This window comes from Blennius ocellaris (assembly GCF_963422515.1).
Source record: "Blennius ocellaris genome assembly, chromosome: 12".
Taxonomy (NCBI): domain Eukaryota; kingdom Metazoa; phylum Chordata; class Actinopteri; order Blenniiformes; family Blenniidae; genus Blennius; species Blennius ocellaris.
Window position 1 is genome coordinate 710,784 of NC_137661.1, and position 26,029 is coordinate 736,812.

General features: G+C 42.9%; 1 pseudogene across 1 annotated transcript; it reads left to right on the top strand.

The window, feature by feature from the left end:
• The first annotated feature begins 13,248 nt into the window (after nucleotides 1-13,248).
• Nucleotides 13,249-25,393, top strand: LOC308137093 (phospholipid-transporting ATPase ABCA1-like; annotated as a pseudogene). The gene is made up of 22 exons: nucleotides 13,249-13,259; nucleotides 13,454-13,547; nucleotides 14,005-14,186; nucleotides 14,448-14,540; nucleotides 14,824-15,067; nucleotides 15,876-16,015; nucleotides 16,283-16,399; nucleotides 16,493-16,690; nucleotides 16,928-17,136; nucleotides 17,403-17,579; nucleotides 17,948-18,170; nucleotides 18,250-18,468; nucleotides 19,266-19,470; nucleotides 20,016-20,138; nucleotides 21,063-21,225; nucleotides 21,401-21,532; nucleotides 22,288-22,439; nucleotides 22,534-22,671; nucleotides 23,599-23,843; nucleotides 24,011-24,068; nucleotides 24,184-24,386; nucleotides 25,301-25,393. The product of its transcript is annotated as a phospholipid-transporting ATPase ABCA1-like (transcript).
• Nucleotides 25,394-26,029: the final 636 nt, after the last annotated feature.

Consider the following 26,029-nt stretch of genomic DNA (forward strand, 5'->3'; position numbering starts at 1 on the left):
GATGGGCACATTTTCTTGAATAGAAATTGAAAGCTTTATTTGTATTGTGGTTTTGATTCTCTAAAAAAAAAAAATCAATGTTAGACACCTGATTGGTTACTGAGTTTTGATAGTTCAAAACTTGTTAAGTGCAATTTGTGTCTGCTGTGTATAAGATGTGTCAATACACTGAGCAGATGACACTTTCTATTCTTTCTTGTCATTTTTTTATGTTTTATTATGGCCAGGCATGGCTTTTCAGAGGTTGATGGACTCTGTGCTGCGCGACCTCGCTTTCGTTTCTGTTTACCTGGACGACATCTTGGTGGCTAGTTCTTCAGTTGAGGAGCATTTTTCACACCTAAAGCAAGTTTTTCAGCGCCTTGAGCAGGGGTGGGCAATTATTTTTCCGAAGGGGCCAAATGAGAAGCAGAAAATATTGTGGAGGGCCTTGCCAAAAGTTTAAACTCTATTCTGCATATGAATTTTATTTCTAAATTGAAAGCAGTAAATGGCATTGTTTACACATGCTGGTAAGTGTCTGTGTTATTATTAGGTAAAGAGAAAGTGAGGGTTATTTTAACAAAAAATGTTTTTATTCAGTGCAGTTATTCAAAACAATTGTAAACATGAAACATTTGTAACTCTTTTTTTAATTACATTAACCAAAAACACTTTTTTCTATTAAGACATCACAATGTCTTTGTATGCCAAATATCATTAACAAGATATGTCACATTATGATTGTCAAACTGCCAAGCTGTGCAGACAAAAAGTAATAGTGAACACACATTTGGGTATTTTCTTGTTCAGTGAGAGAAATCTAGCCTTTGCTGCCCTTTAACGAGTGCATCAAAGTCAGGTTGAATGTCTGAGGTGGAGATGCGAAGCACAGCTGACAGATGATCATCAGTAAGAGAGGATCTGAACCTGGATTTGGTAAACTTCATTACTGAGAATGTTTGTTCACATATGTAGGTAGATCCAAACAGAACCAACATCTTCTGAGCATGTCTCCTCATGTTTGGAAAGTTCTCCTCCTTAAGAGATGAGTAGAACTCCAGCAGTGATGCTGACTTAAAGTGCTCTGCCAGTACTGTGTCAGACTGCAGGTCAATGAGCTCCAGCTGAACATCACTGGGTGCATCATCTACTCTGCAGGCAAAGGGAGAGGAAACCAGGTGCATTTCATCCTCAATGTTTTTACAATCATCAAATCGCCTTAAAAACTCACCATGCAAATGTCCTAACATGGATGAGTACCTGCAGACATGATTAGCTGATGGTCTGACTTCTTTAAGGGTTTGCATGTGAGTGAGAGTGTTGTTCTGTAGTTGACTTGAAAGAAACAGCAACTTTCTCATAAAAGCCTTCACCAGGTTATGCATGTCATGAACGAAAAGGCCCTTGCCTTGCAGTTTAGTGTTCAGTTCATTCATCAGTGCCGTCACATCAACAGCAAATGCAAAATCTGCCATCCAGTTCATATCTGAAAGCTCGGGATGTTTTTGCCTTTCATCTCACAAAACTCTTGAATCTCTGTTTTCAGGTCCCAAAATCTTTTGAGCACTTTGCCCAGACTGAGCCATCTGACAGCTGTGTGGTACATGATGTCACCATGTTCATTCTCATGCTCCTCTAAAAGTGCAACAAACTGCCTGTGATTTAATGCTCGTGCCCTGATAAAGTTAACCGTTTTTGTTACAACATCAATAACATGGTTAAGTTTTAGCACAGACCTGCACAGTACATGCATTTCGGCGTATAATACAATGTATCAACACTAAATGATGCTCTGTGCCGAGTTCAGTCACTTTATCTTGGATCTGTTTCAAAAGTCCGACATGTTTTCCTGTCATATTCGGACAACCATCAGTAGTGACGCCTACCAGTTTGTCCCATTTCAGTCCAAGCTTGACCATGCATGCATCGACCTTCTTGAACAGATCGCTTCCCGTTGTCGTTCCTTTTATTGACCTCAATGCTGCCAGCTCCTCCGTAATCTTGAAGTCCTACCTTATTCCCCGGAGAAACACCAGTAACTGGGCAGTGTCACGGACACCACAGCTCTCATCCAAAGCCAAAGAGAAAAAGTCAAAACTTTCAACTCCACTTTTGAGCTGACATTCGAGATTCTCCGCGATTCCTTCCACCCTTCTGGTGACGGTTCGCCTGGACAGCGGAACTTTTTCAAATGCTTCTTTATTCTCAGGGCATATTAGCGCGGCAGAGTCCACCAAGCACTCTTTCACAAACTCGCCATCCGAGAACGGCTTGCTGTTTTTAGCGATTTTTCTGGGATATGACGAAGCTGGTCTTGGTCGCTGCATCCCGGGCTGTGTGTAGCTTGCTAAAACAGCCTTGTTGTTTTGCTAGCTTTGCTAGCAAGTCTTCTGATATTCGCGCTCTCTCAGCCTCCACCAAGTGTCTGTATTTCTCCGTGTGTTTTGTCTCATAATGCCGACTCACATTATACTCCTTAAACACGGCGACGTGCTCTCCACAAACTAAACAGACGGGTTTACCACCGACTTCAGTAAACAAATATTTAGTGCTCCAAATCTTCTTGAAATTTCGGCCTTCAGCCTCCACCTTTCTTTTCTTGACATGCCCGTACATCATTGAGGGGCGACAATGACCGCTAATCACATGCACTGATTGACTTGTTTTACGGGGTACGTATACGACGTACGTAGGTTACGTACACTGTTCATAAATAAACAGGCTTCAAAGTAAAAGCATTTCCGTTTTAGTTTATACAGCCGATGGTTTTAGTCCACGCATTAAAATTCGAAAGAAGCTTTTGTTTTCTTAATTCTAAGCAATCTTTCGCGGGCCTGTCAGAATCGGGTCCCGCGGGCCTTAAAATACCCAGGTCTGGCCTTGAGGAACATGGCCTAATTGTCAACCCTGCTAAGTGCCAGTTTGGTCTGCCTGTGATTGACTTTTTGGGTCATCGTATTTCAACTCAGGGTGCCATTCCGTTGCCTTCTAAGGTGCAAGCGGTGACAGATTTTCCTCGTCCAGCCTCAGTTAAGGCCCTGCAGGAGTTTTTGGGCATGATTAATTTCTACAACCTTTCATATTGAGATTACAACTATATACCAAATAAATGTTTTATCAGCTCTATCAATTACAATGGTCAAATTGTCTCAATGGCTACATACAGAAAATCGTGGGTTTAAATCCACCTGGAGGTGTTTGTGGAATTAACTTGTGTGTGCATGTGTTTCCTCAGGGTTCTCTGGTTTTCTTCCACAGTCCAATTAAATGCATGCTAATGGTAATACTAAACTGACTCTCTGTGTATGTCCCGTGGCAGACTGATGACGTGTTCTGTTTCTTTTGTGGCTGTGTAAAACACATTGGTTACTGTGGAACTGTGCTGTGTATTCATCAACTACATCTCACATGTTGGAAGATAAACAAGAGCACGGAGCAACATTTTATCAAAAATAATTTATTTATGAAAAATTATTCATTAGAATAAATTGGTTATTTATCAAATAATAATGACATTGGGCCACCACCAGCTAAACTGGAAATAGTTAATGCCAAAAAAAGTGGTATTTAAATTGATTAATGTTTCTCTTTAGATATAACAATTTTGAATAACAGGGAAGGTGTGAGATTCGAGCGCAGGCTGTTTCAAACCAGTGAATTCAGGCCCAGGACCGCTTGACCCCGTCAGCTAGAAAGGGTATGTACTGGGTTTCAGAAGATGGCAGTGCCTCGAGGTCAGTGGGGACGCGCACTGGGTGGGGGGGGAGTGAGTCTGTGACTCCCCCCCCCTTTTGTGCGAGTCCCTTGCGAAGATCGTGTGATAATCGCGGGAGACCTCCTCATACAAATGCATCTCCTTGTTTCTGTTGTGGTAAAGCGCGAGCCTCAGCATAGCGTTGCTTGGTCTTTGACTCGAAGCCTGAATAAGGTTCTTCTGGTACAGACAAGGTCTGTTTACCTGAAATGTCTGTATTCTCTGGTTGAGTCATTGGAGCGTGCACAACCATGTCACTTTCGGTGCTCGGTTTTGTACCATGAAGAACCTGTTCAAGGTTAACATGGTGAGTGCTGGTGATGGTTTTGGTTGTGGAAATGAGGAGAGTTGTGTCATGCGTGTCGTCGCTGGTGAGGGACGAAGGCAGATTGTCAATGAGATGAGAATTAGTTCAAGATTGTGGAATGAACTGTCAGTTAACATCTCTAAAGGTGGAAATGCGGTCACTTTAATCTGACCAGGTGTCAGATAGGTGTCAGATTTTGGACCCGTGGGTTGGCTGAACGATTGCTGTTAGAAGCTGGGTGGCCTAGTTCTTAGCCAATGGGAGTCGGGCTGACGACTTGGGACCAAAGGCGCCGTTTGGTGGCAGCGAGTCGGTTTAGGATGTCCTGACCAATAAGCAGTTCTTCTGTGTCCAGATCAGTGACGTGGATGGGATGCGTCGCTGACATGTCCTGGAAAGCTGTTGACCCAGACACATTGAGTGATGTGGTGCAAGTCCTGAGTGAAGCCTCGGATGTTTATGCTACACTCTTCCACCTGAAGTGGCTTTCCTTAAGTGGCATGCACAAGCGTGGTTCTAGCAACCGGTGCGAAGGTGTCTGAACACATGAGGGGGATTTCTGACCCAGTACCAAGCAGTGAGAGAGTGTCAACAACCCCTACCACCACTGAAGTGTATCTGTGGTTGGCATAGCCAAGATTACCCAAGAATGTCAAATGGGCCTCTTTCACCTCCTGGATCTCCTCCTCCTGCCAAAATGAACTTTGTGTGCGGAGGGGAGGGGCTAAGTCATGCGGTCAGGGGGAGCCATGTCCCTTCTTACCAGGCGGGTTCAGGTGCTGCTTCACCTCTCAGAAGCAGGTTTTAATCCACTGTGGGACATCTGCATCCCAGTCGTTTTGAGTCTGACCTCAGCCTCGGTTTTTAGACTTACCTCTCCTCACCTGAGACCTCAGGACACCTGCATCACCATCATAGTTTTCACCTGAATGGTGATGCAGCTCCCACACCATCTGCGCATGTTTGCGGAGGTCTTTCATGGTGGGGTTTTTGGTCCTGCAGAAAAGGGCGACATCGATCCGCACACTGTTGTGGAGGTTGTTAACGAAGAGGGACTTAAAAGTCTGGTCTTTGTCCAATCCTGGTGCATTGTGGCCTTGGAAGTAGGCAGCCCTTAGGCACCTATAAATACCATCTGGGAGTCTCCGCCCCCTTTTGAGTGATTGTAAATGCACCAAAGTTTGCAGAGGCAGGATCATTGTGCAGATGATCCTGCTTCCCTAAGTGCATGACAGAGGGCTGAGTAATGGTCTCTGATGGCAGATGGGAGGGACTCTATGTAGACATGGACACTCCTGGATGTCATCTTCCAGAGAAGCGTAAGCTTCTCTCGGGACGAAGGATGAGGCAGGTTGAAGAGGCAGCGTTCAACCTCCCCCAGGTAGTCCGCTACACGAATTTCCGGGTTGTTTGGTTCGAACTGCTCTATGTCTTCTGCAAGGGACTCAAGCTGGCTGGTCCAAAGACCAGGTACCCTTGGGATATCGGAATGGTCAGAGTCATCTGAGCTAGAACATCCTGGTTCTCTCCGGTGGAGAGAGTGAGGGAGCTGATAGCACTGTGAGGTGCTGGAAAATTACAATGTTCCTTCTCCTGAAAAGGAGTGAAAGAGCTGCGAGACCACGTGGTGGTGTGGCTGAGAGCACTGATGGATGTGTGTCATAGCAACTCGCTGTTGAGGTTTCTTCTCTCCTGTGTAGACAGCCATAGAAGACCGGCGACAACAGTCTTCAACTGGGTCATGTGACTCCTGAGGTATCTTTGCTCCGAGCACGCAGTGTCTCTGACGACTCATGGTAGGAGTCACGCAAAAGCTGTGTTTCAAAAAGTGCGAAAATGTTGTTAATGCACAGGTGGTGGTTACACCTGTGGCTTTCACTTCTGTAGTCTATACAAATTGTAACCTCGCAACTATGGTAAATGGTAAATGGTCTAGATTTATATAGCGCCTTCTAACCATACTGAGTGCAGTCCCAAAGCGCTTTACATATCAGTCATTCACCCATTCACGCTCACATTCACACACCAATGGGATAGAGCTGCCATGCAAGGCGCTAGTTGACCACTGGGAGCAATTTAGGGTTCAGTGTCTTGCCCAAGGACACTTCGACACATAGACCAGTGTAGACTGAGATCGAACCTCCGACCTCTCACTCCGAAAGACGACCACTCTACCACCTGAGCCACGGTCGCCCACTATAACACAGTGTTTTTAGCACCTTGGGTGAGCAATAGTTGTGTTAGTGTACATTTATCTGGGTAGATACTTGAATAGTGAAAGTACGAGTTTGTCCTAATGAAATTAAAACTTTATTCCAAAATCACTCTGTATCCCGTGAGGAGCATCATTTCGGCCACTACTGATGAAATGAAAATAGCAGTTACTCCACTAAATAAAACTGGTTGAAACTGCTTGAACCTGATAAACACATCATTTAACCTTGAATTGAGAAAGTACTAGTTTGTTCTAATGAAATAAAAACTTTCTTCCAAAATTACTCTAAATCTCGTGTGGAGCATCATTTCGGCCACTACTGATGAAATGAAAATAGCAGTTACTCCACTAAATATAATTGGTATCAAGTACTTGCAACTTGCTCCACTAACCAAAAGAAAAGAGAGAAAACCATCATCATAATGTTGGATATCTTTATCACAAGAACACATTTAATGTCGTATGACTGATTTGCAACTGCTAAGTCCATCATGTTTAAACTTGAATTGAGAAAGTACTAGTTTGTTCTAATGAAATAAAAGCTTTATTCCAAAATCACTCTGTATCCCGTGTGGAGCATCATTTCGGCCACTCCTAATGAAATGAAAATAGCAGTTACTCCACTAAATATAATTGGTTGAAAGTACTTGCAACTGCTAAGTCCATCATGTTTAAACTTGAATTGAGAAAGTACTAGTTTGTTCTAAGGAAATAAAAACTTTATTCCAAAATCACTCTATATCCCGTGTGGAGCATCATTTCGGCCACTCCTGATGAAATGAAAATAGCAGTTACTCCACTAAATAAAACTGGTTGAAACTGCTTGAACCTGATAAACACATCATTTAAACTTGAATTGAGAACGTACTAGTTTGTTCTAATGAAATTTAAACTTTATTCCAAAATCACTCTATATCTCGTGAGGAGCATCATTTCGGCCACTACTGATGAAATGAAAATAGCAGTTACTCCACTAAATATAATTGTTTGAAAGTGCTTGAACCTGATAAACACATCATTTAACCTTGAATTGAGAAAGTACTAGTTTGTTCTAATGAAATTTAAACTTTATTCCAAAATCACTCTATATCTCGTGAGGAGCATCATTTCGGCCACTACTGATGAAATGAAAATAGCAGTTACTCCACTAAATAAAACTGGTTGAAACTGCTTGAACCTGATAAACACATCATTTAACCTTGAATTGAGAAAGTACTAGTTTGTTCTAATGAAATAAAAACTTTCTTCCAAAATTACTCTATATCCCGTGTGGAGCATCAATTCGGCCACTCCTAATGAAATGAAAATAGCAGTTACTCCACTAAATATAATTGGTATAAAGTACTTGCAACTTGCTCCACTAACCAAAAGAAAAGAGAGAAAACCATCATCATAATGTTGGATATCTTTATCACAAGAACACATTTAATGTCGTATGACTGATTTGCCAAACATGAAGAAGGGAAATACTGAAGAAAACAGCTCAAGTCTAACCTGTTCTTTCCACTCCACCATGGGTCAGGTGTAGGGGTAGTGCTACAGGAGATAGAGCCCAACATAAGGGGTGGGCCTGAGCTCTAAGCTCCTCCTGTACGACTCCTACCCTGATTTAAAATTGATGGCAACTGTGTGGTTAGACACTCAGAAAATGCAGTGGAGGAGCTCAGAGACGTTGTTGGTCAGTGGCTTCAGATTTGTTCAACTATTTTGATTTATATGTCATTTGACCCAAATTTAAGGCTAAACTCTACTACCATAGTGGTTGGCCTGACCAATTTGTTTGCAGAGGCATGATTTAGTCAAAATTAATTGTTACTGGGTGCTGTCTGGTCCACTTGAGATACATGTACATAGTGGGATTTCATAGTGCAATTTGTTAAAACAATGAAGGATAAAATTACTAAAATGTTAAGAGTAATGGTTTTTGGTTGAGTTAAGGTACATGGTTTAATTTTACAAATAGAAAACCTTTTAGGTTGAAATGTCAGATCTTTGGTCTGCCACTGGCAAATAGGTGCCATACATTTTTGTAATAAACTACATGGATGCTTGCATGGAAGCACTTAGAAATGACTGTTTTGTATGTGGTGCTATATGAATAAAGTAGAATTGAAACTAGTGAAAATCACTTCAACAAGAACTTTTTTTCTTTCATGCATAAATGTATTAACATTGGACACAGGTGAGCCATGGACACAGGTTTGAGTCCATGGCTCATCCTTAAAGTAAAATGACACAAGAGCTAAAAAAAAACACCATAGTCATTTATTGTAATCAGTTGTGCAGCAGCTCCACATTCAGAAAGGCAGATAGACGTTGCGCCTCTGGTGAAAGCCAGTCGAAATTCTATCGGAGAGCATTTCCATTTCAAATTTCTTCAAGATGTCCCGTTGCATATTCAAGTCAAAAGGAAACCGCTATATGAAGAGACAAGAGGGAGAAATGTTAGAATGTTTTATCTGAACACATGGTGTTACTGTGACCATTAGAGCTGCACCAATACATATTACGTTCTACTCCTCGGCAGTTCTCGAAAAAGATCCCTGGAGCCACTTGCTGAGTATTATGTGACATCATCGGTATGACAAAAGTATGAGATACTGTAAAGTATGTTCCTTCAAATATGTAGGAGAGAAGGTGAAACATAGTTCCTACAATGCCAGCAACTTGATCACCAGAGACATTTGGACCTGCCGACTTTGCCCGATGTTGCTCATTAGTTTAACTGCTCTGTGGATCCAGTAGGATTTTACTTCGAGACGTGATACACACGACATGCTACATGCTATAGAGTTTAATGGCTCACACACCAATGATGCTTCATGTGAAACATGATCAAAGTTTGACTGAAACATTAACGGTGAGCTCGGCCCCACAATCCAGGTCGGTTGCAGCAACGTGGAGCGTTGGCATATCACCTGGAGTTTGATTTAGACTGAATGAAATTCAGTATGTACTGGTATCGGTACTCAGTATCAGTGCATCCCCAGTCACAATGATTGATTTAAGTGTTTATCAGCCTGGGGAGGGGTTGTTGCAGTTCATCACATTTACTTCAGTCAAATAAAGCCTTGATAAGACCATTGAGAATCAAGAGCAGATGTGGAAATCTGTCCAATCTTATAGTTTTAGAAAGCTAATTTTCTAGGCTGATGAGAGGCTGTATCCATTAGTTTCAATGTTTTGGCCTCTCTGAGAATCTCTGACAATCTGTGTTCTCCTTTAAGTGACTGAAGTAGAAATACAAATGGTTCGAATCTGCTGAAGAAGAAAGTTTGTTTAACCACACAAAGATGAATTTGTCTAAAGTATTTCATCCAAAGCAAAATTCTTATTCTTTGTCCTGACACATGAATAATAACTGAAAGTATGTTTTTTATAAATGGTATTGTATTAAACATCCACAAGTTGCAACTAAAGTTTTATGCCAGTTTCACAATCAACATAGTTACTCACGGTCAGTTTTTCACGTTGTTTTTGCGCTTCCTCACGGGCTTTCTTTCTCCCAGGGGGAAGTTCTGGAAAACCTGAGGCAGTCTGACGGACTGGATTTTGTGACGGGAGGATGAGGCTGCAAAGACAATGTCCTTGTTAATGAGACACCACTCTTTAAATCAATACAGTTCAGTATTCAGGGGAGATGTGTTTTCTGTTTGTGTGTGAATACCAGGGGCCTCATTTATAAACGTTGCGTACGCACAAAAGAATGCGTACGCCACTCTCTACGCAAACCGTGGGATTTATAAAAAGAGAACTTGACGGGAAAATGTGCGGTCCTCCACGCCAACTCTGACCCATGCGTACGCACATAATTGGGGTAAGGAGAAACTGCGCCACTGATGGCAGAAGAAAGAAACGGGAGAAACTGTGTGAAACTGATCGTGTAAAATAAATAGTTATATGACCTCATATATGGACAGTTTATTTGCAAGAAGTGGATAGTAAAAAATACAATTTCTACAATGAATAAACAAACATACTCCCTGGAGTGCACACGGGAAACATATGATTAAGACAATAGTAAGACAACAGTAGGGTAAATTATGTTTACACTGATATGAATGCAGTGTAATATCCTATATCATATAGCCCATATAGCAGTGTTGGGCGCAGACTGGAGCCGGCGCTGTACGTGATGGGTGGCTTCTAGGTACGGATAATTAATGTGGAAATCCTGAGACTTGCAATTTTGTAGGAGTGTTTAACCCGTTCAGCGACCTTGCAGGCGACAGTGGCTACCCCCTCAAGCGGTGGCTGCTCACCCCTTTTCCTCACCCACAAGGCGCAGAGGAGAGGACCTAGAATCTGCGCCACAGCCAGGCGCGCAGTATTGTGGAGCGCACCATCGGGCTCCTGAAGGGTAGGCGGCGGTGTCCCCAGGGCCGCCACTGGCCAAGTGGGGGCCCTAAGCAGGATTTTATTTTGGGGCCCCCCTTCCAATAACATAATAATACTAATAATACTAATAATACTAATAATACTAATAATAATAATAAATGTAATTACTAACGAATCAAATGAACAGCCTCTATCAACAGTGGAACAATAACTTTATAGATCAAAAGTGGAACAATCTTTTTTATTTCAACAACATCCCCACCTTCAAGTGAAGCACGAGCCTCTTCTTGTTTGGACTTTTTCTTTCTTTTGCTAGCTCCTGAATCGTATTGACGTTTGGAAGCCGTCTCTCTCTCTCTCTCTCTCTCTCTCTCTCTCTCTCTCCGGCCTCGGGCTGACTTGGTGGCGGTGCTCTCCGTGCCTCTCAGCAAAATGCACGCGCATCCTTTGCGCATTTGCAGAGAATGATGATACTTTATTGATCCCGAGGGAAATTCAATTCACTTGCGCAAAATGGGGCCCCCATGGATCGCGGGGCCCTACGCACAGCGCTTGTTCTGCGTGTAGGGAGGGGCGGGCCTGGGTGTCCCCCTCCACCTCCATCACCACTCCACTCAGGAGGGATTCCCCAATGACCCCCGCCAGTGTTTCCTCCAGCGGGGTGAGCTCCGGATGGCCCGTTCCCCCGCCCGGGGCACAGACGCTCTGCCAGTGTGACGCCAGGCGCTTTTTTGCGTCTACTTTGATGTCTGACCACTTTTTTTCACCTCAGCCACACTCCGACCTTCTGAGGCCACAGCATTGACACCATCCGCCACATGCTGCCACTCTAGAGCTTTTTTGGCATTGGTGACCCCAACACTGACCCTAACCCTAACCCTAACCCAACACTGACCCTAACCCTAACCCAACACTGTGTCCACCAAATAATATCGCCTTCCTCTTCTCCACCTCCCCGACGAGAACTTCCACCTCACACTGGGTGAAATTGCGTTTCTTGGCTTTTCTTTCTGCTTTCGGCATGCTGTCAGTCGTGAATCAATATTCATGAGAGGCGTTTCTCTGAATATTTATAGGCAAATATGGGCGTGGTATGACCCGCACACAGGTGCGCCACATTTAGAGTGGATTGTGATTTATAAAGGGAAATCGGTGTAGGACGTGCGTGCGCACTGTTTTATAAATCAGGATATTTTTGTGCGTACGCACTTTTGTGTTTCGTGCGTACGCCAATTTTGACGTCAATCCTACGCACAGTTTTATAAATGAGGCCCCTGGTCTTTTGATGAGCCTCCCACTTTTTATTAATTTGCTCTTGTCTTAATTTTTGTTTTAAAGCCACCTTGCGGAACTGCAGGAAAATTTCTTTTGAGGACTTGATGGGTGTTGAAGTGACCGGCTGACTCTCATGTCTTGTCCAAGGCACAGCAGCCTGAAAGGTTTCAAGATGTAGAAAAAGATTTTAAAAAGTTTCCTTAAAAGAAAACTAGAGTCCATTTATATGACAGCATTTCAACTGAAAACAGGAAAAACTATGTCTGTTTAAAAGGCAGAAACGGGGCTTTTCCTTGTCGGCACATTGACCAATGGTGTTGGTCAGGCGTTCTTCAATCTTATCACTCTGTGAGGATTTTAGTCAAATCTGTGAAATCTGCATTCACACTATTCTTTCACATGTATGGTGAAGAGAAACAGTTCTGATAATTGGATGAAGGTGTTAACTGAGAGGGTCTGAAACTGGTAACCAACGGAGAAGGGTTTCTTTTAGTACAAACCAAATATGCAGCTCTGTGAAATGAGTCTCCAGTGACACAGTTGACAAGAAATGGAGGATAGGATAAATGTCAGTCACAAATATCCCCACAGCAATATTTCCTCATTGTCATTTGCGAGTGCGCGGGAGAAATTATGCCCACTAGCACTGGTGGTGATGCCACAACAATCCCATGAATGAATTGTTCAGATTATGAATATGTAAAAAAATAAATATGAAATCTATAGCGTAGCGTAAAAATCATTGTACAACCCTCTTTGGTGAGGTTTGAAAAAAATGCTCATTTGAAAGCTAAGTCTGTGAATAAAGCATTATTTTTCACTCCAGGCCTCTCCTTTGACACCATCGGCTTATCACTTAAATCACTGCTAAAATGTAACACTGGATTCTTTTTATGTTTATTTTTAGCACAACACAATGTTCAGTCTTCTGTTAATACAACTTGGCCCCAAGTGTGACATTAAAGATACTCCATCATGTTCTGCACATTCTCAGCTAAAGAAATATGTAAAAGAAATTTGGGCCCAAATGTTACAGCTCAGCTGTGAAGCATAAATTCCTTCCAGGGTCTGGATATAAGAATTACCTTCCATCCAGCAGGAGGAGCAGCAACATCCTTCACATTATGAGGAGGTGAAGAAGGAGATACACGTGGAGGCGCTTCTGTTAAATGAACAACAAGACAAAAGCCTGATCAATATGTAATGGGAGGCATGCGCCTATAAATTGATATCAATACAATAACAAACTAAGGGAAGAAAATGAATTAAAATGTTTGATTTCAAAGATAGCTGCAGAGTACAGAAGATGTAGTTTATGATGAAATTTAGAGTGTAGCCTCGTGCTGGCGCTGCCATCGAGAATCACTAGCTAATGACATGGTTTCCACGTATTATTGACCCCGCCACGGCCTCGCTCGGCAGCAGGGGGCGGCAGGTGGCAGGCACAATAAAATTTCCGCGGGAATTTTCTAGTTTTGTAATATAGTTGTATAGTTTTGTAATATAGTTTGCGAATTTCTTTGTTCTGAATTTTAATTGTACAGTAAACGTTATACAAAGCATAATTGTGTGTAAATAAAAGTTTATTATTATTATTGTCCACCTTCCTCCTGACGAACAGCAGCTGGTCACCGGAGACTGTGGACCAGCTGCTGAGGGCTCGGCTTCACTTTCAGGTACATTCTCCAACTTTAGTCCTCATTTAACGAAACGGGTTGTTTTTTTTTCTGTGTGTAGAGCAAAAGTTTGGTAAAGCCCCGTCAACGTGATGTTTTGTGAATGTGTGTCAACATGAGATGCAAAACGTATTCAGATTTGAAATAAAGATTAAATTATAGATTATTGTGATTTATAATTCTATTAATGGTAACACAAAAACAGTCAGAAAATAGATACCATTATTCTATACTGATTTAATTGATTCTATGAACTAAAGTTGGAAATGGTAAATGGTAATCAGTCAAGAATAATAAGACTCGGAAAATATGAAGTACATTTCAAACTATAGAAATATGATCTTCAGGATGTCCTCATGGTGTCGCTCTGGAGCCCAATGACTTATTCTCCCGCTGTTCTTCTTTCTGTTGTGTGATTATTTGTCTCGTAACGTGATTTTAATTTTGTGCCACGCAGGTTTCTCCGACCGGACCTCAAATGCAGCTGAAGGACTTGGTGTGCAATGCGAGTGTCCTGAGACAGTGGCTGACGGTAGACGAGGGAGAAGCCGCCATGAACGACCTCCAGACGGCTGTGTGACCAGCCTGCTGACGTTCTGCCTCTTTCTGTCTCAACTCCACCTCACCAAGTTCCTCACGGTAGACTCCAGTTAACAGGGGAACCGGGGTTTTTACAAAGAAGCGTTATCGTATGTTGACTATGGCTGATATTATCGGGAGATAATATCCACTTGGCATTCTGCTGTATGTACGTACTTCATAAGAGCACTTTATTAGTGCACGCAGGTCCTATGCTTCCTTTTATGTGTTGTACAAACTAAGTTGTCACTTTCTAGTTTCTAAATCTTCCCAAGGAGTTTCCTAATTCACCATTGGTGATATTGTGTGCGTCTCCTCCAGAGAGAGCGTCTGATGGTCAATGCTGGAGACCTCAGGTCCATCAGTCAGGCCGTCACGTCCGTCTCTCAGGAGCTCGCTGTCCTCATGGATGATGTAAGAACGCACATTTGTTGTTGCTTTTTCATGCCACTGCGTTGTATACATGACGAACTTCACATTTATCATTGAATCCCTGTAAATTAAATGGAACATTCTAACCATTTTTCTTTTTTTTTTTAAACCTTATGTCGCGTTGTATTATTTTGTGTTTCTAATTATAAAATGTTTTGATTGTAATGCTTTTCCACCAGTTTTATGCCTTCAATCTAGCACTTTCATGTTTCGTGTCCCTTCCTTAAACTAATTTTCGCTCTCTTCTCCTTCTTTCTTCCTCCAGTTCTCCTCCCTCTCCAGTTTTGCAGAGATGAGTGCAACACTTCACCTCCTGTCTCCAGAAAATCGCACAGCATTGCCCAGAGAAAGCTTCAGAGCTTTCTCAAGAATCATGTGCGGTCACCTGGAGATTGGAGGCGAACGCATCCCCTCCCTAAACTGGTATGAAGACAATGACAAATGACAAATGTCTTTCTTGGGCAAGAACGGCACTGAGGACCTGGACCTCATCGGTGATAACAACACAAGTACCATTCTTTCCAAATCGTGGTGGTTTTGTTGTGAGATTTGAACGAGTGCAGAACATTTTCCGTGACTCTCTGTGTGGCAGGAAGGCATGAGTTTGTGTGTAATTAGGGCAAATTGTTAATAATAAAATTTAACTTAGAAAAATAATGTCTCTTGAAGGTTAAGACCACGGCTGCTGGTAGGTTATGAAGACTTACTAGCTGTTGGGCATTGAGAGAAAAGTTGGGCAAATTAAATAAATGGGAAAAATCGACATGCTGATTTTCCTTACAAATGTTTCACTGTGAATAGCGGTGCCTTTCTGCTGTATAACATTTATTGTAGGTCTAAAAGTCAACAACGGGTGGTTACTGTTGATGTTTTGACCTTTGTTTTATATAAATGGATATCGTATTGTTGGATATGACTATTTTTTGAGAGGTTGACAAGAGCTGAAGACAGCGTGCAAAATTTGTTAAGCAGATTTAATTGGATAGGGGGTTTTATTCATAGAATTCAGAAGAACTGTGTTTTCTCACTAACTAAGGATCAAGTCAGTAATGGTCATATGAGGGTTGATGTATTTGAGATGTGTAATACCTTGACGGATCCATGCTGGGTTTTTTGTTGACCAAGAAGTCAGGATCGGCCACTACTATTGGGTCTGGACAATTAACCTTTTGTTTACCGCTTCTCATGTGGTTTGATTTTCTGTAAATAATCATAATGCAGAAGGAAATTTAAGGACAACAACATTATATTGTTGAAGAGAATGAAACTTACTTGTGCACACGGGTAACAACTCATCTGCTTCATTTCTCCTTGCAGCTCCATTCTGTAAAAGTCTGATCCAGGGTCTGGAGTCCAACCCTCTGTCTCGCATCGTGTGGCGAGGAATCAAACCTCTGTTCATCGGGAAACTGCTTTACACACCAGACACTCCTGCAGTGCAGCAAGTCATGAAAGAGGTACAAGAAACAAAGCTCAGACTCTCAGGATTTGACCTGTTGTGGAACGTGAAGATGTTACTTTACAGGCTTTTTTTTACCCCAACAAACGAAAGCAGGTGGATTTATTCAACCTCTGGTTTTGTATGTGTGCCTAATAAGATGGTCTATGAGCTTTTTCAGGGGAAGTTGTGGGGTATTTTTCAGCTTAGCAAGTTTTGGCCCTTGCTCTTGCACTGGTTGAATAACCCATCACTTTATGCTGATATTAAGTTGTTTCTTTTGAAGGTGAACAAGACTTTTGAAGACCTGCAGATTATCCAGGAACTGAACGACGCCTGGATTGAAGTTGGGCCACGAATCAAGAGCTTCATGAAAACCAGTGTGCAGATTCAGCTGCTGCAGGTCTGACCCTATAGACGCCCTCCCAACACAGGAGGAAAGATCTGTGACGCTGGAAATCCATCTCTCATTTACACCATGTTGTGTGTGAACCAGGATTTGTTGAAGCGTCCAGAGATTGCCGTGTTGGTCAACTTGCGTTTGGAGAATTCTCCATGGACGGCCTCGCGCATCGCTCGGTTCCTGTCGACGCCCTCTCCGGACACCCCAAGGAAGCCTGGAGCCCCACCGACCTGGCTGGACACCTACAATGACCTCACTCACACAATCACCACGTTGGCACAAATCACCGAGGTTAGCTTCTTTTGATGTTCTATTTCTAATCCATGCTGATCTCGTAATAGTCAAGGAAGTTCGTTCCGAGCCTGAATATATACCACAGCATGAATAATTTTTACTTTGAAATTTCCCCCAAATACTTTTAAAGTTGTACAGAGTGTGAAAAGGGGGATTTGTTGTTTTTACTGCTCACAAACTGTTTTATTTTGAAGGTGTTGTTTTCTGGCTGTTTTCACCTTTTCTGGCCTGCAGTGCTTCTCCTTGAACAAACTGGAAGGACTGGAGTCTGAGGCTCAGCTGGTGAACAGAGCCCTGGAGCTGTTGGAGGACCGGCAGTTCTGGGCAGGTGTGGTTTTCCTGCTGCCCAACACATCCTGGGATAAGCTGCCCCCCCCCCATGTCGTCTACAAGATCCGATTGGACATTGACGACGTGACCAGAACCAACAAGATCAAGGACAGGTACTGAAGATGATCCAGAATCTCTTCCTTCACTCTGTCTATTGTTTTCCAAAGTAGCATAAGCTAAACGTATCTTCTTCTCTTATACTCTGTACTGATATGTTAATCATAATGCTGATAATCACGGTGAGTTGTTGTCTAGTAGGTTTGTGACTGAATGTCACTGCTAATGATCTTTTAGAGTGTTTTTAGAGTCGTATCAATATCCTGTTCAGTTTTGAAGATGTGTCTTTGGGATCCTGGTTTGGGATCCCGGTGGGATCCAGGTTTTGGGATCCCGGTCCAGCTGCTGACCCCTTCAGTGACATGCGCTACATTTGGGGGGGCTTAGTCTATGTTCAGGACCTCGTGGAGAGAGCTGTGACACGCATGTTAACTGCAGTCCAGCAGACTACTGGCATCTACATCCAGCAATTGCCCTACCCATGTTATGTCGATGACGTATGAGTGATGCATCGTCTTAAATAAACAAAATCACAGAGAATATCAAAATGGCCAGACTTTGTTAACTAGTTTAACTTCACTCGGTTGTTCCGAGGTAGAAAATACAGGTATGATTGGCTCCAACTCCATGTGTTATTAATATAGATAAATTAGATGGAAAATATCAGTGGCTCTTTTAGATGTTACTGTTTGGATGAAGACACTGGTCTTGTTTACTGGAACTCATCAGTGAGGCTTAATAACATTTGATGAACAATTTGGGGAAAAATCCCAAAATATTTTTCCTTTTTCAACAACGGTCTTGTTTTATTTCGTCGTGCCATCTGCTGCATCTTTACTTTGCTTAATTTCCACCTGCTTCTGACAGTTTTCTTGGAGTGCTGAACCGCTCCCTGCCGCTCTTCATGACACTGGCCTGGATCTATTCGGTGGCCATGATCATCAACGGTGTGGTGTACGAGAAGGAGGCGAGGCTGAAAGAAACCATGAGGATCATGGGTCTGGGAACTAGAACACTTTGGCTCAGCTGGTTCATCAGCAGCATCGTTCCTTTCCTGATCTCTGCGGCACTTCTTCTCGCCCTGCTCAAGGCAAGACAAGCAGCCCCTGTAAAATGCATGCTACAAACCTGTCTCCTGTCCACTGACGGTGTCCCTCTGTTTTGTCCAGTGGGGGGACATCTTGCCGTACAGTGACCCAGTCGTCGTCTTCTTCTTCCTCACGGCCTTTGCCACCGCCACCATCATGCAGTTTCCTCATCAGTACCTTCTTCTCTAAGGCAAACCTGGCCGCTGCCTGTGGCGGCCTCATCTACTTCAGCCTCTACCTGCCCTACGTCCTGTGTGTCGCCTGGAGAGACGCCTCGACACCACATACCGGGTCTTAGCTGTAAGCCAATCAAACAAAAATGTCACATGTGTATACTGTCTGTTCCGAGACAAAGCTGTCGTCTGTTGCTGCTGTGAGTTCTGTGAATTGATTTGCATTGTCGCAGGTTTTAGTGGTTCCTGTGATTCAGAGTGTCAGTAATCAGTAAATGCTTTCAAATCTTCACCTCGCTGATTTGGTATTTGATTTATAACAGAGTTTTAACTGCAAGTCATACATGTTTTGTTGACAAAATCAGTAATAAAACCCAATAATGTAAAACTGTGCAGCCTAAGCACAGGACTAAATGGATGAACAGCACTCAAGTTAATGCTGTTGCTCCATGATAGCCATTCATTTCAAAAGGCTGTTGCACTTGGAACAGCTTCAATCATCCTTCCTCTTTACTACCTTGTCTAACTTAGCATCACAAGGGGCTGGAGGCAACCTCCACTGACTGTTGGTGACGGCAGGATACACCCTGCACAGATCAATTGCTCCATCATTTGGCAAACACTCAGACGAATACGATGAGACATACTTTGTGGTTGTAAAAAGAAAAGCACAAAGAAAGTAAACCCATGCACCCACAGGGAAGCGTGCTAAATACACACCAGAAGAAGCCTAAACACAACCAGGACTCAAGCGGGGGATGTTATTGTTGCACTTTGAAGTGTCCTGGAACAAAGCACTGACACCCAAACTGCTCCCAATGGGTGAATGTGGCCAACAAGTGTTTCCGAGGCTTTCGATCGGCGGAAAAGTGCAATGAAATTCAAACGTTTGCTATTTGTGATGTCCATGTTTGCTTCTTTCAGAGTTTCCTCTCCACGGTGGCCTTTGGCTTCGGTTGTGAGTATTTCTCTCAGTATGAAGAGCAAGGTGTGGGCATCCAGTGGTACAACCTGCGCTCCAGCCCCATGGAAGGAGACACCTACAACTTCACCACCTCCATAATCATGCTCTGTGTAGACGCCTTCCTCTATGCCATTGCAGCCTGGTACATGGAAGCAGTGTTTCCAGGTATGAAGACAGTGGCTTTATCGCAGCTGGACGCAATAAAAGTACAGTAGAAAGATTAAATCAAGCACGTGTCAAAAGCTAACAAATACTATGACCATTTTCATTTTGTGTCAGAGCAGGTTACTAACTGTCAGAGAGGAAGAGACAATTTAGGAGAACAGTTGATTACAACTGAAAAGCTGTATCGTCAACATGATGGTTGTTATATTTTTATAATAGGTTATTATAAAGGCAGAAATGTCCAAAGTTACTGGTTGACTGTAGATTTATTAATATTTTAGTTTGGTTTTGTTGTCTCTGTTCTATTTTGTGTCCAATATCCATATATTATGAAGTGATTTGCAAAACACCGTTATTGTTCTTAGATCAATGAAAACAGGTTTAACCTCATCTCTCAACCATCTTTAAAACATAATGTAGAGAAACGCTGTAAAAGCAAAGACATTTAAAAAAAACATCCAAACTTGATCTTGTATTCTCTTCTACACATTTACACACACTGATTAGCTGAAATAGTTTTTGCTGTCGTTTTCCGTTTTATGCAGGTGAGTATGGGATCCCCAGGCCCTGGTACTTCATCTTTCAGATCAACTACTGGGGTGGCGTTCCTCTTGAAGCAAGCATGCCAATCCCTCCTCCACCTACAGAGCAGGATGAAGGTACGAGACGTTCTCTCTCAAGTTACACTCTTTTCTGACACAGCCCTCTAAAAGGAGGCTTGTGAAGTGCAGTTTGAAAAAGGAAGCCACTTTAGTGATATGAAGTCATTTATTGGACAGACTTAATCTGTCAATCTGCCCCAGGCAGTAAAAAAAACATCAGTTTTCAGGTATAAAGTAACTTTTTTCTGACTTTTGTGTAGTTCTGTCAATTCCTGAAAGCTACCGGACTTTTACTTTCTTCACTAGCTGACAGTTGTCTTCATTTTACTGCCTGTAGGTGGAAAAATACCATTTGCAATATAAATGAATAAACAGGTTAACAATATAAGCGCATATTTAGTCGAGAATACTTGACTAGATAATATATTGCATTGTGTGTTGTCTCTAAATAGATCACATTGAACCTGTTACAGTGGGACTTCAGAGGCTCAGGTGCGGAGAAACCAGCGGAAGACAGATTAGTACGCTTCGAAGAGTTTATTCTTTAACAAGCGTGGAGTGAAGGTGTTGCAGGCTCCGGAGGCAGGAGGTCAAGGTGGCTAGCTGAGGCAGGAGCTACCGGGGCGCGAGTTTGATCTGGTCACGGTGGGTCAGGAACCAAGGAAGCTGAGGCTGGCGAGTCTTCAAAGGGAAAGCAAAGGAAACGACGTTAGTAGATGACTAACTTGGGACAACGTACACGCAGGTCTACTAACTCAGGGAGTTTTACGATCCAGCGCCGAGTGGAGTCGAGCACATGCTTAAGAGGTGCAGCTGATCAGCAGAAAACGAGCTCCACCCGGTCGTCGCAGCTGACCTGAGTCAGGAGATTAATCCTTCAGCAGCTCCACCTCCTTAAACACAGCCTGCAACCAAAAGGGGAGGAGAGACAAGAGAGGAAGAACACCCAGCCACGCCCCTAAGAGGCCTCTGAGGAGTGGGGCGTGACAGAACCAGAGCCCAGCAATTTGATCCTGGGCGTGAGCATCAGAAATCTGGTCAAAATCTACAAGAACGGGGCCAAACTGGCCGTCAACCACCTCAACCTCAAGTTCTTTGAGGGACAGATCACGTCTTTTCTTGGACACAATGGAGCTGGAAAAACCACCACCATGTAAGAGCTGAAAGAAAATATTTATTAGCAATTAGTGTTTCATTTTCTTGTGCCTGTCAATTCAGTTTGGTGTTTTTTCTTTCTTCATTCACTGCAATGTGGTTCGGTAATGAATCTGAAATAGTGTCAGCCCTCCTGCAGTTGCCTAACTTTGAGTGTATCTGATGCTTGTCAGATCTGTCCTGACTGGCCTCTTCCCACCCACCTCTGGGACTGTGGACATCAAAGGGATGGACATCCGTCATGACATGGATATCATCAGAAGAACGCTGGGAGTGTGTCCACAACACAATGTCCTGTTTGACATGTAATTCTCCTCCAAGTCTTCTAGCAATGTTCCTTGTCTTGACTTTCTCCCTTCACGTGTTGTTCTTTTCTAATTGAGCATTGAAATGGAACACAAGTCAAATACACGCAATACTAAATCAATGCAGAGCTAAATTACCTGATAATCTGCCAACTGGCCTGATATTTATTTCTTAATAAACCATTGATGCACACAAGATACAATTTAATTACACCCTGAACCGATGCAGCCGATACATGATGGTATACACATTGCTATTAATACTCTCTGAAAAGTGTCTATATGATATTTGGCATTGGAAGCCTCATCGATTGGTCACATCATTAAAGACCATTCAAGTATAGAAAACAACTTTAAAAAAACAACAAAACACTGCCTGTCTGGACAGAAATCCACAAAGTCCCTAGAGGTTTCTGTCGGCCTTCAACACAAAAGAAACTGTAGTTTGGTATAATTTATTAGTTACTGTTGTTTCAGTTTTCTGAAGCTCTATTTTACAAGCTTCCGAGGGCTCAGTGACCTCAGTGAATTTCAATATTTAATTTCTAGATTACTGTCTTCTAAAGACCTTATGAGACTGGGTTCTGTCTGCCAGACAGACATTTAGCAAGATGTGGTTACTTCAAATTGAAGACTGTTATGTTGGAGATATTCAAAATGGAATTGACAATATAGAGAATAATATTGTAAAATGCTATGAACAAAAACTGTAAATGGCGTCACAGCTTTGACATTTTTCTCTTTCTTCTTCCCAGTCTCACGGTGGAGGAGCATGTGTGGTTTTATGTCTGTCTGAAGGGTCTGTCAGAGGAAGAGGTCCATGAGGAACTGGACACGCTGCTGGAGGATGTCGGCCTCCTGCACAAACCACATGAGCAGACCAAAAATCTCTCTGCTACAGACTATGGTTTGACGTCGCTGCATCAAAAGGTTGAAAAGGAAAATCCAGCTTGGTGAGATACATGTGTTCAAAGTGTCTCTCTGTCTGTCTTGTCTGTTAGGAGGGATGCAGAGGAAGCTGTCTGTGGCTATAGCGTTGGTTGGCGGTTCAAAGGTGGTTGTCCTGGATGAACCCACTGCTGGCGTTGACCCCTATTCCCGCAGAGGAATCTGGGACCTGCTGCTGAAATACCGCAAAGGTATTGTACTGGGGCAGCACTATGTTACTGTGGCTTCTGAACAGTATTTTTTAGCTGCTTCCAAGTTGGATTGCACCTAAATGAAATTCTGATTTTACCTATTTATTATTTCTCCCTGTGTGCTGCGATCTTAAGTTAAATGTTAAGTAAATGGAGTAGATTATTCAGACTTATGCGTTGACTCTAGCAGCAGTTTTCTCCCAGTCGTCTCCTCCGCTGCTGCAGCGCCGGGACTTTTACGGCAAAATAACTCAATTTTCAGTCTGTTGCCATCGTGACTCGTGGTATCAGGGCTCCATTGATGATGGCTTTTTATTGTGGTTGTGCATGCGCTTAAATCAAGTTCCACATACTGAGAGTTGATTGAGCTAATTCAGATCAGAGACTCAGAGTTCAGGGTGAGACTCAGAGATTATTGAACCTCCTTCTGGAATCCCCCCAGGAGGAATGAGAGAAAAACACATTTTGAAGCTTGTCAGATCATTATGCCATGTGCTAAGACAAGATGCTTGCCTGCATGTACTAAAAAAAGCAAGAATGGTTTAAAAAAGAAAATAAAAGAAAGAAGGTGACCTTTCTTATGGTTTCTTGAAATGAAATGCACAAAGCTGGACTGAAGCACCTGCAGACAAAACTTGATTCCTGATGGGTACAAAAGTCAGTTCTTTACTTTTCAGAGATGCTCTATTAAAATTGGCTGGGTCACTGTTGGTTTCTCAAGCTACGCTTTAACTATAATGCTGGATTTCCTGATGCATACATGATTAACAGCCTAGGATTTATCGACAATTTCTCCCAAAAATTAGAATGATAAATTCAAGCATGCGAAAAGACCAGAATTTGAACCCCAGATTTCTTCCTGCTGCCCCCCCTCCCCAACTCAATAAGTCAATTCCCTGTACGTCGTGTCCCGTGTTCCTCCACCAGACCGGACCATCATCCTGTCCACCCACTACATGGATGAGGCCGAGCTGTTGGGTGACCGCATCGCCATCATCTCTCAGGGGAAGCTCTGCTGCTGCGGTTCTCCACTCCTCCTGAAATCCAAGCTGGGTTCCGGCTACTACCTCACTGTGGTGAAGCGAGAAGGCCTGGAGGCTGGTACTCCCAGCAATTCTAGCATCTGCACCAGCACCAGCATCAGCACCAACAAGCTGCCTCCTCTCACCAAGGTTTACCGTCGTCACATTCTTCACTTACCGAACTGAACACCCTCTCATTGTTTTGGTTCATGGAGCATGGAGCAGAACAAACAGAGTGACGTGGGCTCGCATTTATTTTAGAAATGACCTTGTTTTCCTGATGTATTAAAGGTTGATAAGTAGGATTTGTATTTCAGGACAGTGAGTCCTCCTTGAGTGAAGACACTGGGCTTGGCAGTGAGGAGAGCAGCTCCAGTGAGGACTTGGCTGCAGCCTGACCTCCCCGCTCAGGTCAATCAACTTTTGGATGCTATTGCGGATTTTAACGAGACCCATGCTGATGTCGGACTCGTCTCCATCTTCACGACAGACCTGGCAGCTTTGATGTCGTTGGCTCAGCACTACATTCCAGGGGCAAAGCTGGTGGAGGAGTCCAGATGCGAGGCAGTGATCAACCTTCCCCTGACAGCTGCCAAGGACAGCAGCCTGGCAGTCTTCCTGTCAGAGTTGGATCAGAAGCTTGGTGAGCTGGGCGTCAGCAGCTACGGGCTGTCAGATAGCATGCTGGAGGAGGTGAGATACGCTTTCGTTTAGCAATTATTCACTGTACAACATGGTCAGGAAAAAAAAAAAAGCATAACTTGTGTTTATATTTATATGAGTGATCGAGCACAAAATCCCTAAAATAGTCAAAAAGGTCCCTATGGTTGACACACGCACCTTCTGGTTTGTTGAATTATTTCAAAACCGTCTTACAGTTATTAAAGCTACTTCATTAATAGAATGTACAAAGTACATCAAATGAAAAGTAAAGTGGGCCTGCCAGCTCTCAGGCACTGAGTGTGAAAGTCTACCAGAACTCTCTGCATTTTCCAAAGTTCTAAATTTTACGTGGCGTTTGTCTAATTTTGAGCAATTTGAAATGAAAAGTTTTTGTGGTATGGCTTTTGTGATCCATTGTCAATTAAACGCTTGACTCGAGGTTTGGTAGTTGTTTTCTTTTCCTTTAAAAGTAAAAAAATCCGGTGGATTGGTTTTATATAAAGGCGTATTGACCTGCTGTTGACATGCTCTCACAATTGTTGTTCTCTGTACCTGATGTGATCATTTTCATGAGTTTATTTGTCTTTTTTACCTTTCGAGTTCATTTATTTCTTAAAATGTGTCAAAGATAAACAATAGACATCATTTATTCCATTTTTATCTTGATTTCTTTTCTCCCAGAGACGAGGCATGGTTTGAACCCACCACAGAGCTGAGCTCCTTTAACTGGTTATTTCAGATATTGAAAGTTTTGACACAGAACTTTTGTATTGAATTCATAATGAGAATAAGCATCAGTGAACGAGCAACATTAACTTTGCTTTACGAAGCGTTATGAAGTAACAATAAAAACTGTCTGCCCTCAGTGAATATTTTCTTCAGAATGTTTTTATACAGCATTGCAAACAATTGAATCATTGATCATGGCTCCCGTTTGACTCCAGATCTTTCTGCGAGTGGCAGAGGAGAAGCCTGCGGACGCCGAACCAGAGCTGCAGGCCGAGTCCAACCACGGTCAGCCATCAGCAGAGCAGTGAGCCCAGAGTCCTCCTGAAGAGGAACCTGAGGCAGGTGAGTACCGTCACTCAGCGATGCGCCGTTTGTATTTATTACACTCAATGCGAACAGTTGGCCTTCTGCTTCATCTTGGTTTTTGACGGTTTGTTTCCATTCTTCTTTAGCCTCGTCTGCTGTGAGTTTCTGTGTTTCTGCTCCTCAAAAGGACTAAAAGATTCTCTGGTCTCTGGTTTTCACATTCACAGCAATGACGCTCCTGGGAACCCAGCCATGGAGAACCTGCTGGAGGCTCTGCTGGATCAGCCCGGCTTTGGGACCAAGTGCATGGATAGAGAGGCGGAGGACACCAACACCACATATGAGAACCATTCACTTTATTTACAAGAAAATAAAAAGAATGAAATACAACCACAACAGAAACAAACCAGCAAATTTGTACTGAGTTTCGAGGGTCTTGTCCTCATACAGCAGGTTGTCATTCTCATGCAGCAGGTTGTCATTCTCATACAGCTGGAGCTTCTCTTGTAAGATCTTGTTGGCCTCCACCAGCCATGAGTTCTTAGTGTAGAGGCTCATCTTATCATACATACAGAGGTTGTACTGTGCACACAAGTTCTCCATCTCAGCCTGCACCGTCTCATACTGAATTTGGAGGT